Source organism: Mytilus galloprovincialis, chromosome 6 (genome assembly GCF_965363235.1).
Source record: "Mytilus galloprovincialis chromosome 6, xbMytGall1.hap1.1, whole genome shotgun sequence".
Taxonomy (NCBI): Eukaryota; Metazoa; Mollusca; class Bivalvia; order Mytilida; family Mytilidae; genus Mytilus; species Mytilus galloprovincialis.
Window position 1 is genome coordinate 18,014,818 of NC_134843.1, and position 14,412 is coordinate 18,029,229.

Consider the following 14,412-nt stretch of genomic DNA (forward strand, 5'->3'; position numbering starts at 1 on the left):
CAACAGTTGAAGGCCACCAATGGGTATTCAACGCAGCGAGAAAATCCCGTACCCGGAGGTGGTCCTCAGCTGGCCCCTAAACAAAATGTGAACTAGTTCGATCAGTAAAAATAGTTTACTACCGTTATTATTTGCCCGAGAACCATACACATTATAAAATACAAACTATTTGGATGTTTTTTAAAGACAAATGTTTTGTTTGTATAGAAATTTCAAACAACCACCAAGGATTTTTCTTTCGTGTTGTGTTGAGATCTTTTACATAACCGACTAAACGGTATGGGTTTTTCATCATTGTTGAAGGCCGGACGGTTGCCTACACTTGTTTACGCGTCCACTTCATTCGAACTTTGATGGCTGGTTGTCTCATCACGTCCCCTTACCTTTTTATAAGTGTTAATCTTTTTACTTATGGGCTTTAATTGATGGGATCGGCTTTTACATAGTATTGCTACATGTATAATAGCTATTGGAATACGGGCATCGTAAACTTTGTAAAGATATACAAGTCTCGTTTTTGAGTTCCTTTACATTAATCATTTCACTCCCGGTACTATTTGCATTTACAACTATAAAGTTTGGCAGTACTGGTTGTATTCTTAAATAACAGCATTTGTTTCACTCAGTATGAAACACATAGAAAAAAGAAACATGAAGTCCACAAAATTTAGAATAGCACGAAATAAATCAGTTTTAAGGAGAAGATTACATGATACAGAATAAAAACGACTATTGTAGTTTCTAAACTCGCGTACTCTTCTCGTGCTAACAGACATAAAGTGTGAATAAAAAGTATTTAATCAAGAATATGGGAAATTAAAAAGCACTTGAACCAATTTATATAATTCCCATCCATCTATCAGCTACTGCGAAGTGAAGTAATTATACTAGACCACCCTGAACCGTAGGTGTTTTAATATGAAGTGATATCAGCTTGACTATCAAAATATGAAGCTACTGAATCTGTTCTGTATCAGAGGTACTACCTTATGTTTCGATCTATATCAACCCTTGTCAACTGTAGAACCGATAAAATGTTTCTTCCGATACGATAATCCGATTAGGCTGTCAACGCTCAACTTTAAGAAGGTCTTGGAAATGTGCTCTTGCGTCTTGTTGTCTGCGTGAATCAATTCATCTTTTAAAGTGGATGATTCGTACAGAAGTTATGAAAAAATTAATGTGTGATTGTATATCTATAAATATGAGACAGAAGAAGGTTTACATCACATAACCTGCATTTAAATATATTGTTACAACGACTTTGTCAATTTCATGTTTAATCTCACACTTTTAAAATTAATTACCAAATCTGACATCCCCTTTCAGAACGATTTTGTATGCCCCATTTATGTTTTTTCGGTGTGCACGTCCTTTCGTCCGTTCGTCCGTTCGTCTGTTTGTCCGTCTGGCCCCGCTTCAGGTTCAAGTTGAAAATCAAGGTAGTTTTCGATGAAGTTGAAGTTCAATCAACTTGAAACTTAGTTCACAGGTTCACTTGTATATGATCTTTCTATATTCAATACCAAGTTAGAGTTTTTGGTCCCTATTGCACGGTTCACTGAACATAGAAAATGATTGTGCTAGTGGGGCATCCGTGTATACATGGACAACATTTTTGCTCAAAATAAATAATAGCATAACCAGAATTTACTGCAAGTGGATTCCATGAATCATTATTTGATTGTACAGGTCAGTGTAGCATTGGATTTTATCAGGTCAATCCAACGGTTTTAATGGTGTTCTGGAGTTTATCAGGTCAATCCAACGGTTTTAATGGTGTTCTGGAGTTTTATCAGGTCAATCCAACGGTTTTAATGGTGTTCTGGAGTTCATCAAGGCAATCCAACGGTTTTAATGGTGTTCATGGTATTCTATTTTATTAAAATTCTGTGTTGTTTTTTGGATATATGTATAAAAAAATTTCAAGATGTGACATGATTGTCGATGACACAACTTTCCACCAAAGATCAAATGAAGTAGAAGTAAGCAACTGTTATAGTTCACAGTATGGCCGCCAACAATGAGCAAAAACCATAGGACATATCATGCTATGAAAGCGCTGAAATGACAAATGGTTATAGTTTCATAAGCCACTGGTTTTGTTTACAGAGCCTGCATGCCTCTTCGATATTATACAACTACCTAACATAGTTTCTAATTTTTCCATCGAATAGTTTACAATATTTCTAATTTATCTTTATAAGAAAAACGGTTAGAAATAAACATTATCGAACCTTCTATGCTAATGGATAAATAAGTACAAAAATTTATTCCACTTTAAATATTTCTTAAACGGTAAAACATCTTTTGTAGTTTGAGCTGTAAGTCAATAATTAAAGAGAAACAAATGTTTCCACGATATATATGTATTTCAAAAAAGAAGCGGAAAAATTGATATTCAAACATATAATATATCGATGACAAACTGACAACGCGCATGACAAAAAACGTCCACAGGACAAACAACCGTATGCAATACACAACATATCAAACTAAAAACTGATCAACAAGAACCACACGAAAAACCGGGGGTGCCATGATCTCTAGCTTCTAATTGAACAATTGATAACTTGTTTATCTAGTATACGCGTAGAATGTACATCTGCCGACATTTTTTAATCTGGCAATAAATTGAATTATTTGTCGAGCTAAATTAACGCAATCGCAAGGAACTTAACGTGTAAATTATATGGCAAGGGCTTTGCTGAAAATGTTTAGATTGAAAATAATATAAAAATTATTGACATGTGCATCTCGTAACAGAATCGTTCAATATTGTTTTCTTTTGTCGAAAGGAAAATATTACGGGGAACGTTAAACGTCTCATTTTCTAACTGTGCATTTTTCCTGTTACCCATATTGTAAAAGGTAAACAATGTTGAAGTTCTTATGTTATGATGCCAATCTGTGTAGTGTAACGTATATTAAACCACACAAACTGTGTAAATTAAACGGACAAGCCAACAAAACCAGTACAAACAGTAAAATAACAAAAATACCACTACGAGGAAAATTAGAAACGCAAAGTCCCCTTTTGATAAAGAGAGTCGGAACCTTATTTTGATTCTTATCTTGACTAATTCCAGAATTTATTGACAAAAAATGATTGACTCAAAACCACAAACTCATCAAACGAATGGATAAAAACTGTGATGTTCCTGAATTTGTACAGGTATTTTCCTAGGTAGGAAATCGTGGATTAAACCTGATTTTATAGCTGCTAAACCTCTAACTTGTGTGACAGCCGCATTAAATTCCATTATATTGACAACAATTATATCTGAAAAAAAAACAACAGACATAATAGGTAAATATGTGAAAAATGGGTACATCCAATCAACATTGTGTTATAATCTTAACCAATATGAAAAAAAAAACAAATATGTCAACAAAGAAAAACAAAAAGGCATATAGACACAGCCAATCAACAAACATAAAAGACAAGAACGCAAACATTTAACACAGCACAACACAATGACGGGTTGTAAAAGTACCGAGCCACGTCAAATGAATACCGGTACCACCAAAAGTAGATCAAGCAGTAATAGTTATAAGGTACAGAGACAAATAGAAGAATAGTTAACACATTATAAACAATGTCAGTACTAATAATCTATATGTATACACCTTCGTGTATTATTTGTGAAGTTGAAACGAAATATTTACTAATAGATCTTGTTATCTTCCTATCAACTTTTATTTTGGAAAAAGACGAGACATTCCTCGACATACCACAGGTTCATCAATTAACACTGGTGACGTTTATCAAAGTCTGAGGAAGCTTTTGAATATCGAATGAGTGGGGAACTGTAAATCCCATATCCAAGTGAAGTTGGTATGTTGCTACTAAGTTGGGGGAAATTGATAATTTCAAAAATTAATTCGTCTGGTTTGTCATAGATTCTGGTACTGATGAACGCTTTTGCAAATTAGAGATATACGTCTTAATATAATGCAGAGGAAGTCATGTCTGTTGTTTCATTAATTTCTAGTTCTTGAGGATATATTAATAGAATAAAATTGAGAATGGAAATGGGGAATGTGCCAAAGAGACAACAACCCGACCATAGAGCAGACAACAGCAGAAGGTCACCAACAGGTCTTCAATGCAACGAGAAATTCTCGCACCCGGAGGCGTCCTTCAGCTGGCCCCTAAACAAATATATACTGGTTCAGTGATAATGAACACCACACTAAACTCCAAATTGTACACAAGAAACTAAAAGTTAAAATAATACTAGACTAACAAAGACCAGAGGCTCCTGACTTGGGAAAGGCGCAAAAATGCGGCGGGGTTAAACATGTTTGTGAGATCTCAACCCTCCCCCTATACATCTAGTCAATGCAGAAAAGTAAACGCATAACAATACGCACATTAAAATTCAGTTCAAGAGAAGTCCGAGTCTGATGTCAGAAAATGTAACCAAAGAAAATAAAATAGAAGCCAATCAGAAAAGTTTGATTGGATTGTCAACGGAAAGAACATCATCAAATATCTGACAGTGCTAATTAAATGATCTGGCTTCTTTTATCTTCTTGTTTTTAACAAATGTCTGAAGGAACTCAGGCTCAAAAGAAAATAAGAGGTCGACAAGAAGATGTACACAACTCGTTGTCATGGGAATGACGACAACTTGTTGTAAAAATCTATCTTCAAATTACAAATATGTTGTCAATAAGATACTCCAGCATACTGATCACTTGTTCCTTTGTGTAAGATGTTTTGTTTGGTTCCCTATTAACAAAATATGCCGTATGGTATCCCGAGTAATAAATTTATAGCGTATGCTACCATTTTTTATGGTGAAAAGCATTGTGGATTATTTCTTTTAATCGGGTTTCCAATTTCACGTGACGAATGGTGATATACAGGGTTGAACAATCTATAGTGTTGATAGAACTAATTTCAGAGAAATATCAAGTGTTTTAGAATCCACATATGGTTAATACTACTACACGAGTAAACAATTTCACGGTATTTCTGAAAACCCACTTCACTGCAGACAGAATCTTTGTCGAACATGCCGGTTAGCCAACGTTAAACAAGTTAAGTCCTCCGATTGCGTGTTCAATGTTATGTCAATTAAAGCCACAAAGGACTTGTGATTCGCCAAAATCTAATCCTTGTCAAATGAGATGGTAGACGAAACACGCGTCTGGCGTATTACAATATAAGCCTGGTATCTTTAATAACTATAAGCTTGTCGTAATGTTCTATTTTATTGTTGATTTGTGTGTTTCTCTGTCCTGTATGTTCTTCCATTTATTTGTATTCTAGTCCTGTCATGTAATGTTGTCATTTTAATGTTTAACATCGCCATAAAAGTGGGAGGTTTGGCTGGCCACAAAACCAGGTTCAACCCACCATTTTTTCTTAAAATGTCCTGTACCAAGTCAGGAAAATAGCCATTGTTATATTATAGTTCGTTTCTGTATGTGTTGCATTTTAGTGTTTCTGTTGTGTCGTTGTTCTACTCTAATATTTGATGTGTTTCCCTCAGGTTTAGTTTGTAACCCACAATCGATTTATGAATTTAGAACAGCGGTATACTACTGTTGCCTTTATTTGTATGTGCGAATACTTGATTGCTAATTTAATTCTTATTCTTTTATAAGACAATCGTAGTAGAACGATTTACATTGTCCCTCTGGTATCTTTCGTCCCTCTTTTACATACAAGGACGTTATTATTTGAAGCTTTGTCCGATGGTTCTTGTTGATTTAGACCCTTCAATTTATTTTTCATTCGTTAAGGCACGGCGGAGCTTCGTTCGCCACTGACAAGAGCTATGAAAATAAAAATATTCCGAAGGCATACTGAATATTTTACTTAGGAAACAAACCTAGAATGAAACCCTTTTGCAAAGGCTTTTAGTATCCATGATAATCAAAAGGTGCACTGACACAGGAGCCGGGGGAGGGCAAGAAAATATATATATTTTCCTCATTTAATTAAACTTGACAATGATTAAAAATTAAATGTCCTTCTCTTTGGAAGAGAGAAAGAAATAATGAATATTCCATAGTTGTCAAAGCTACAAGGCTTATAATTTTATACACAAAATCATATAAAAATAGTAAGGTACGAAACAAGTATCAATTTGAAGAACATTGAGGACTTAAAATTCCCCAAAAGTTGTGCCAAATACGGCTAAGGTAATCTATATGCCTTGGTATAAGAAAATCCTTAGTATTTCGAATAATTCATAACCCTGTAAACAGTAAATATATAAAAATGATCATATAATTGATATTCATGTCAACACAGAAATGCTGACTACTGGGATGATGATACCCTCGGGGACGAAACATCGACCAGCAGTGTCATCGATCCACTGTTGAAAATAGTTACCAAAGGTACAAGGCTTATAATTTGATACGTAAGACGCGTTTAACAAAAGCAAGTTTAGAAACCTTTCGACATTGTGTACAAATTACACACTGGTATCATTTGAAATAGACTGCAATGATTATTTTTCACTAATACATTTTTTGACGATTTATACTTTTAAGAACGTGGTAAATTGATTGATTACTTCCCAATATACAGGAAAGTTTACTGAACTTCAATGTGTGAGCAGTTTACTTTCTCCTGTAACGTATTAAGGTCAATTCATGTTTAAACTGTCAAGACATAGATTTAATCTTTTTTCATATTGGAAATTAAAAAAGACGATGTGGTGAAAGGGCCAGTGTCAGGTGACTTGAACTTGCAAAAATAAAATAATATATCAAACGACCTTTCCATCACTAGGTTATCATTGGTAGTCAGATTGTTTGTGTCATGACGTCATGGTCCAAAAGTACCTGTCACTGCAAGTAGTGCGATTAGATCAGTATCAATGTCTAAAAACTACTAAGAAAACATCTACTCTTTACTATTCATGTACACTTTTCATCGTGCACGTCAACGAAGAAACTTATCTATAAATCCGCGAAGGTAAAAACATTGAACTAGAATTTTCATTCAATTGCTGTATTTTCCCACAGAAAAAAGCTCCTATACGTATCAGGCGACCTATTAGTACTCGTCGAAAAGATATTATAATTTAAAAAAAAACATTATTAAAAAATTCATAACAAGTGAAAAAAAAATAATATTCCAAAAAGTATATATAAAAAAAGTCTTTTCAAAAGAAAAAAAATATATAAAGACCGAAATAGGGTAGTTCTGACTGTCCCTCGTAAACCAATAATGTTGTTGATTAGAAACTGAATTTTGATTCTCTAGATGGTAAAAGATTCTCTGCATGTATACAAGGTTTATAGTGCTATGCTTTAATTTCTACTTTTTTTAAACTGCTTACCATTCGTGTGCACCTCAGTCTACCCCTAATTTTAGTTTGGATATATATATTGCGCAATCTTTTGTTTTCTGTTTTGAGATTTACTGACTGCTTTAATATATGATTTCATCGAGGGAGCGTCTCGTTTTTCTTTTGGTGCTATTGTGGTTTGTTTTACTTTAAATGTATGCATTCATTGTCCATTGCATTTTAAACCAAGAACATTGTGGATTATTTCTTTTAGACGTTTTTTCAATTTCACATGGGGGATGGTGGTAAACCTGGTTGAAAAATCAAGTTTTGATAGAACTAATTTAAGAAAAAGATCGAAATTTAAAAAAATAAAATCTAGAAAATTATTGGAATCCACATATGGTTAATACCACTACGCGAGTAAACAGTTTCACGGCATTTCTGACGACCCTTTTTCACTGAGGAAATAATTTTGGCCAATCTTATGGACAATTATTTAGTCGAACATGCAGATGAGCCGGCAGTGTCCAGTTGCTTTTACGGAATTTTTGTGAGGCTTAGGTATCCTATTCAAAAAAAGTAAGTCCTCCGATTTGTTGTTCGATGCAATGTTCATTGAAGTCATGAATGACTTATGATTCGCCAAAAAATGTTCCTTGTCAATGACATGTCTTTGTATGTTGGATAATCTGAGGGCTCATGTATTCCTAATTCTTTTACAAGATACTCGTATAGTAGTATATACGATTTACAAACAAAGACAATAAATGTTCGCCCATCGAATATTTTCCCGGAAAGCTTAAGAAACAGCTGTGAAAAGCTATGACCAAATATGTGAGAAACTACTGAAAAAATAAGTGGCTGTGTATAGGCTTGCGTCAACAAGACACCAACACATCGACTCGAAACACAACATAATATTTGTTTAGGTCAACAAATGGACTTAGAAATATACAAGTGTTTACTAAATGCCATGCTCTAAATCGTTCGACTCAAAACTGATTTTCCAAAATATCAAGGATCAGCCATAACACCAATTTATCTAGTAGACAAAAAACATTAAGATGTAGATACTGATGAAATTCCGCGGGCAACTAGTGTTTAAAAGCAGTCAACTCTATAATATATATACATGTATACATAATGCATTAAGTATAAAACAAAACATGGATGATGACAAATTTTGATATGTTTAATGTAACAGGATAGAAAACGATTTGTTTCTTTGATAATAATGTACAAGATAAGAGGTTAGATATGACTTTCGTATTATAATTTGTTGATTGGTAGGTAACATAAATTGATGAGATTTGTTTCTGAAAACAGTTCGCTTCTTACAGAAAGACTGACTTTCAAGAGAATTTAAAAGTCGTTGCTTGTTATTCTTTTGGAATTATTAAAGATTGATTTACAGACTGTTTATGGAAAAAAATAAAATTATAAACATTCTGAACTCCGTTGGAAATTCAAAACTGAAATTTCCAAATCAAATAGCAAAATCAAAAGCTCAAACACATCAAACGAATGAAAAGCAACATCATATTCCTGACTTGGTACAGGCGTTTTCTTATGTAAAGAATATTGGATTAAACATGGATTTATAGCTAGGTAAGCCTCTCACTTGCATGACGGTCGTATGAAAGTACTATTGACATTTCCTGACAGACTTTTGAAGAAGAAACCATTGATTCCAGCCAAATGTATACAACAGCGAAGTTGTCAAAAAAAACCCAAACAACCAACATTTGTTGAAAAAAATTAAGATGTCTTTAATATCCACGCTGTACGCCAGACTGAAAGGAAGTACATCAAACTATTCTTTTATTTTTTATTTTGTTATTTTCCTTGCCCAATTTGTTTTCATACCGCCATAGTTGTTTATACGAGTAAGTTCGTTTTGCCTTTGGTGAATAATAATCTCAGTCAAATTTTCATTGTACGAAAGTGACATTGCTTATAAATATGCTGACAAATTTGTATGTGTTACCAAAACACAGAGTAACAGAAAAAATAGTTTATTACATTGATGATTTAAGTAAAAAGAATAACATAACGCTCTTTATTATGCAATAATGTAGAAAATTATCAATTCACATGTAATGTTCAAAGTTAAAAGATAATATTCAAAGTTAAAAGATATATCAAAGGAAATTTCAGTCATCAACTTTTAAATTACACATAAAACAAGCTCATAATGCAATAAAGTGACAAAATCAAATGTCAGTGAACATTCACATGCATAATTTTAACAGATAAGTAAAACACTGCACGAGCAATGTTGTCGTATCTATAAAACCGAAACAGTGAAAGTATTTTCAGACATTTTTTTTTATAAATTCAATAGTAAATCGAATACAACCTATCTTGTGTTAACATGAAAATATTCTGATTTATTCAATTTCTACGTGTGTCATAGGGTTGGAGTTTGATATTGTAACAATGATCCTTTCTCGCTAACTTGGATATTGGAAATGGCATATAAAATAGAGAGAATAGATAAGTGGTCGCCGTAAACTATGCCTGCACTTAGAGGTATCGACGGAAAAGTTCAGAATGATAGATATGATATATATATATATAAAATGTCGACAGCTAAATTCAAAGTTTCTGTGGAATTCTCATCTATATTATTAGCAGACATTCAAATTATTTTATTATAGCTCACGTATCAAATACTTTTGTTATAAAGATTAATAAAGCAAACATACCGAACTCCATGGAAAATTCAAAACGGGAAGTCCATTATCAAATTGCAAAATAAAATGCTCAAAAATAAATAAAAAAAAAAAAAAAAAAAGTAATATTAAGATTAATATAATTCAGTCTTTTGTAAATCATTTAAAAAGGTATATACGGAATGCCAGGGTACGAAAACACTGTATGCGTAAGTGCGTAAGTCCCAAACATTAAAATAACCATATGCAAATGTGAGTATATAGAAATGGGACAGACAGACATTTAAACTTGCAACAGACTACCCACCAACTTCATCAAAGTTGTGTTGTTGTTATTAACGTTCAATGTACTATAACATTATTTATTCATGTATTTCTCTGTACTGAGGGTTCTTGCAATTATTGTACTGTATTCCCGTCATGAAATGTTGTCGTTCGTGCGGTATATGTAGCATTGTCATCAAGCGCGAGGTTTGGCTAGCCATAAAATCGGGTTCAATCCAACATATTTTCTTTAAATGTCCTGTACCAATCCGAAATATGGCAGTTGGTATCTTATAGTTCGTTTCTATGTATGTTGCACTTCATTGTTCTGCATGTTGATGTGTTTCCCTCGGTTTTAGCTTGTAACCCGAATTTGTTTTCTCTCAGTCGATATATGACTTCTGAGAGGACGTGGATTTATATATGAACATTCTGCATAGCAAAACGGACGCATTACTTTTGCAAGGATTTTACTGCCGGTCATAAGAAGACAACAAGTGACCATCATTATATTCCCCAGTAACCCTGGGCACTATTCGAAATAACCTAAAGTAATACCCGTAATGTATTTTCTATAACTCTGCTATAGGAAAGGAGTTATTTCATTTATCAAATATAATTTGTATGTTATATCAAAAGTTTATGAAGGCAATGTTTACCATTGAACAAACTCAATTTAATAATAATAAGCAGTACACCAGTTTTTATAATTATGAATGAATTCTGTAGAATCATTTTATAGACAAAAACGCTATAAAAACACTCACGAGGGCACATACTCAAGCAACATAGTTAACAATATTTATAAATAAATGTACAGCCCCTTTTCCCTGCTCTTTGTAATAATCAGTTTTGAATTTTTCTATATCTTTTCATTTTCATTCAGTGCCAGTGTTCTTGCAAAACGGCAGGGTAAAATAACCTGATACAATATATGTTGCTATATATATATATTATGAATAAAAGAAGAATGTCGAGTATATGCCATTGAGGCAGCAACTCAGCGCAGATCTTGCTCCACGTGTTGCACCCGTCATTTTGCTTATGTTAGTACGAGCCCGTTGATAGGTGTTATTTGGTAGGTCCCGTTCGGCGAAAATGGACTGTGGGTACGACCATTAAAACATATATGTCGTCATCTGTGAAACATTATTTTAAATCAGAGTCTTCAATTATTGGAAAGAAGGTTGCTGGATATTAAACAGGGTTCACATTGTAGACATTTTTAGTATTCCTATTACGTTAATAGTTTTATATCTAGAACCATAAACAATATATAATAAAAATATACAACAGAAAAGATGGAGCAGATATATATGCCTTTCTTTTCAGAAGACCTCTATTCAATTGTCATTTTTGATAGGGATAGATTTGCGTTGTCATATAACATTACTTATATAGTCATCTGTCTTGTTCCTTACAAGGTTTAAAATATATTTCCTTTGCTTTAACCTTTTAGTGTGCATTTTTAGTAAACTTCGTCAACCCTAAATCAAAACCCGTAATATAGAAAATGACCGTTTATTTGAGATGAAATATCAAATAAAGTCGAAAGACGACTAGTTATCATAAACTATTAAAAAGATTTAAGATATCGATGGAAAAGTAAAAAAAATGGCTATATATGCTTTATAAAAGTTCGACTTAAAACTACTTTGAATACTTAGAATTCTCATTAATATATTTGATAATAATTCATATAAAAGAAAACATGATTATTTTTTACTTTTGTCTAAATGATTGACAGTCTACTCACTATATCAGCAAACTTTGACTTGTTAAAAGATCTCTGATAATTTTTGTTTTTTTAAATTTTGTAAATAGTCTATTTATTTATTATAAGATTGATCATATAAAGCAAAACGCAAATTAAAGGATGACAATCCTCATTTCATGGCATTTACTCCAATAAGGAGTCGACAGATGATTCCTCGATATGTAATTTGTCATGTAAGGGCAATAGCTCTAAAGGAAGCCGTTTGACAGTTTTGACGCATTTGGTTAATTGGTAGAGCTCAATAATCTGAACATTGAGAGTTTCATGCTGAAGGTGCAAGCTGATAAGATTTCAGGTATTGTAACAACTTTGTTAAAACCTCGATAAATTGCACGACGAAATGCTGGGAAACATCCTACACAGGTAAACAGAGGAAGATTTATAAAATAGGACTCATTTAAAAGAAAAATCATATAGACCTACAAGAATGTATAATTGTCCAGGTTGATCTGACCACTACTGATATAAGAGATTCTAACATCATCGGTAGTAGCAATGTAAAGAAGCATCAAAGATAACTTCGAATGTGGTTTACTATACATTGGGTTATAATCAATCGAATCAGAGTTATAACTACCTTTGTCATCTCTTGTAAAAAGTAAAATCAGAAATATACTGAACTCCGAGGACAATTAAAAAAACGTCCCTAATCAAATGGCAAAACCAAAAGCTCAAACACTTCATACGAATGGATAATAACTATCCTATTCCTGACTTGGTACAGGCATTTTCTTATGTAGAAAATGGCAGATTAAACCTGGTGTTGTAGGTAGCTAAACCTCTCAATTGTATGACAGTCGCAGATGGCACATGCAGAGAAAATATAAAAAAAAAAAAAAACGATACGTATAAGTATAATGATGAGAATTGGTCATAAGAGGTCAACTAGTACAACAAAAACATAGATATTATTGGAAATACTTCTATAGTCAGCCACTGTTTAGACAGCAAAAGAAACAAATATAGGCAACAGTAGTATACCGATGTTCAAAAGTTATAAATCGATTGAGAGAAAACAAATCAGCCTTACAAACGAAAAACCGAGGGCAACACATCAACTATAAGGGAAAACAAATGAACAACAGGAACACTAAAGTACAACAAAAAATGCCCACATACAAACAATTAAAAAAAGTCAGAGGAAAAACAAGTTGTGACATGTTGCACGATGAAGTAATAAATGTTCGATCTAGAAAATAAGTAGAATCAATACTATGTAAATAGAGTTGACTGAAAAATTATGAAAGAGTAGAACGATTCCAACAGCAACAGAACATCCCCAAATTTCCCCGAGGGCTCATTACAGCAATGCAAGACGACAGGACGAAACCTAGCGTTTCCATGTCTAAATAACCTTGCGTTCAGAAGTAGCAGAATGCTATAATACTACAAAAATTGATTATAGTAAGGAAAGAGTAATGTGGAATATTTCAACAAGATGATATTTTGCAATTTAAAGTCAGCTGTGACATTTTAATCACATGCATTTGAACATAAACTGTGATACATAATAGTAATCCAATATATGTTATCAGAAACCATTTGGTTGACAAATTGGCGTGTGTTTACCAATAGAACAGAAAAAAGTAATGTCATAAAGACTAGAGGACTAGTCGTTGATAAAATGATAAATCTGAGTTTCATAATATAATTTTTGATAAGTAACTTTTTAAGATGCGACTTTCTAGGGAAAGTATCACTTCGCCCGGAAAGTGCAAAATAAAAACATTTCAAAGAAATTCCAGTCAACACCCTGTAAATCAAAGTAAACACTTCTGATTATAATCAAAAATAATTTGTCAACGAATTTAGACTTAATAAATATGTTAGTATATAAATGCAATTTTTCATATATCATTTCTTTTAATTGAATACCTTTAAGATTACTATGAATGTGTATACCACATTTACTTCAATAAACCAAGTACATATTTTCAGAAAAATCCAAAAACAAATATATTAATTCACATTTTTGTTCAATTAACAATTACCAATTTTTCAATATTTAAAATAAATATGTCCATTTCACCTCACCTAATTCCCTTCGCCTGTGTTTCAGTGTGCATAATATTTTTATAAGAATTTTATACTTTTTTAGAAATAGCTCTAAAAATTTCTTCATATTAGAGGTTATCTCATATTTGTTGCTGCTGGAGAGAGTGTGTTCAAAATGTTGTTTTTCTGTATTGACTTTTCGGTGCTTGTGTCAAAGGCATGTATATCAGATTGATGAATTATTGACGTCAGCTCCCTTTCGACTTATATAAGTTTTAGATTTTACGTTTCCGAGTTATGGGGTTTTATTCATTTAAAAGGTGGATTTCCAGTTTTCGGAAAATAACTCAAAAATGCTTTCAGCCGTTTTTATGAAACTTTGTTGAATTCTTTATATCGATTGACGTATAAGCTTCGTTTCAATTATTATACAATTTAG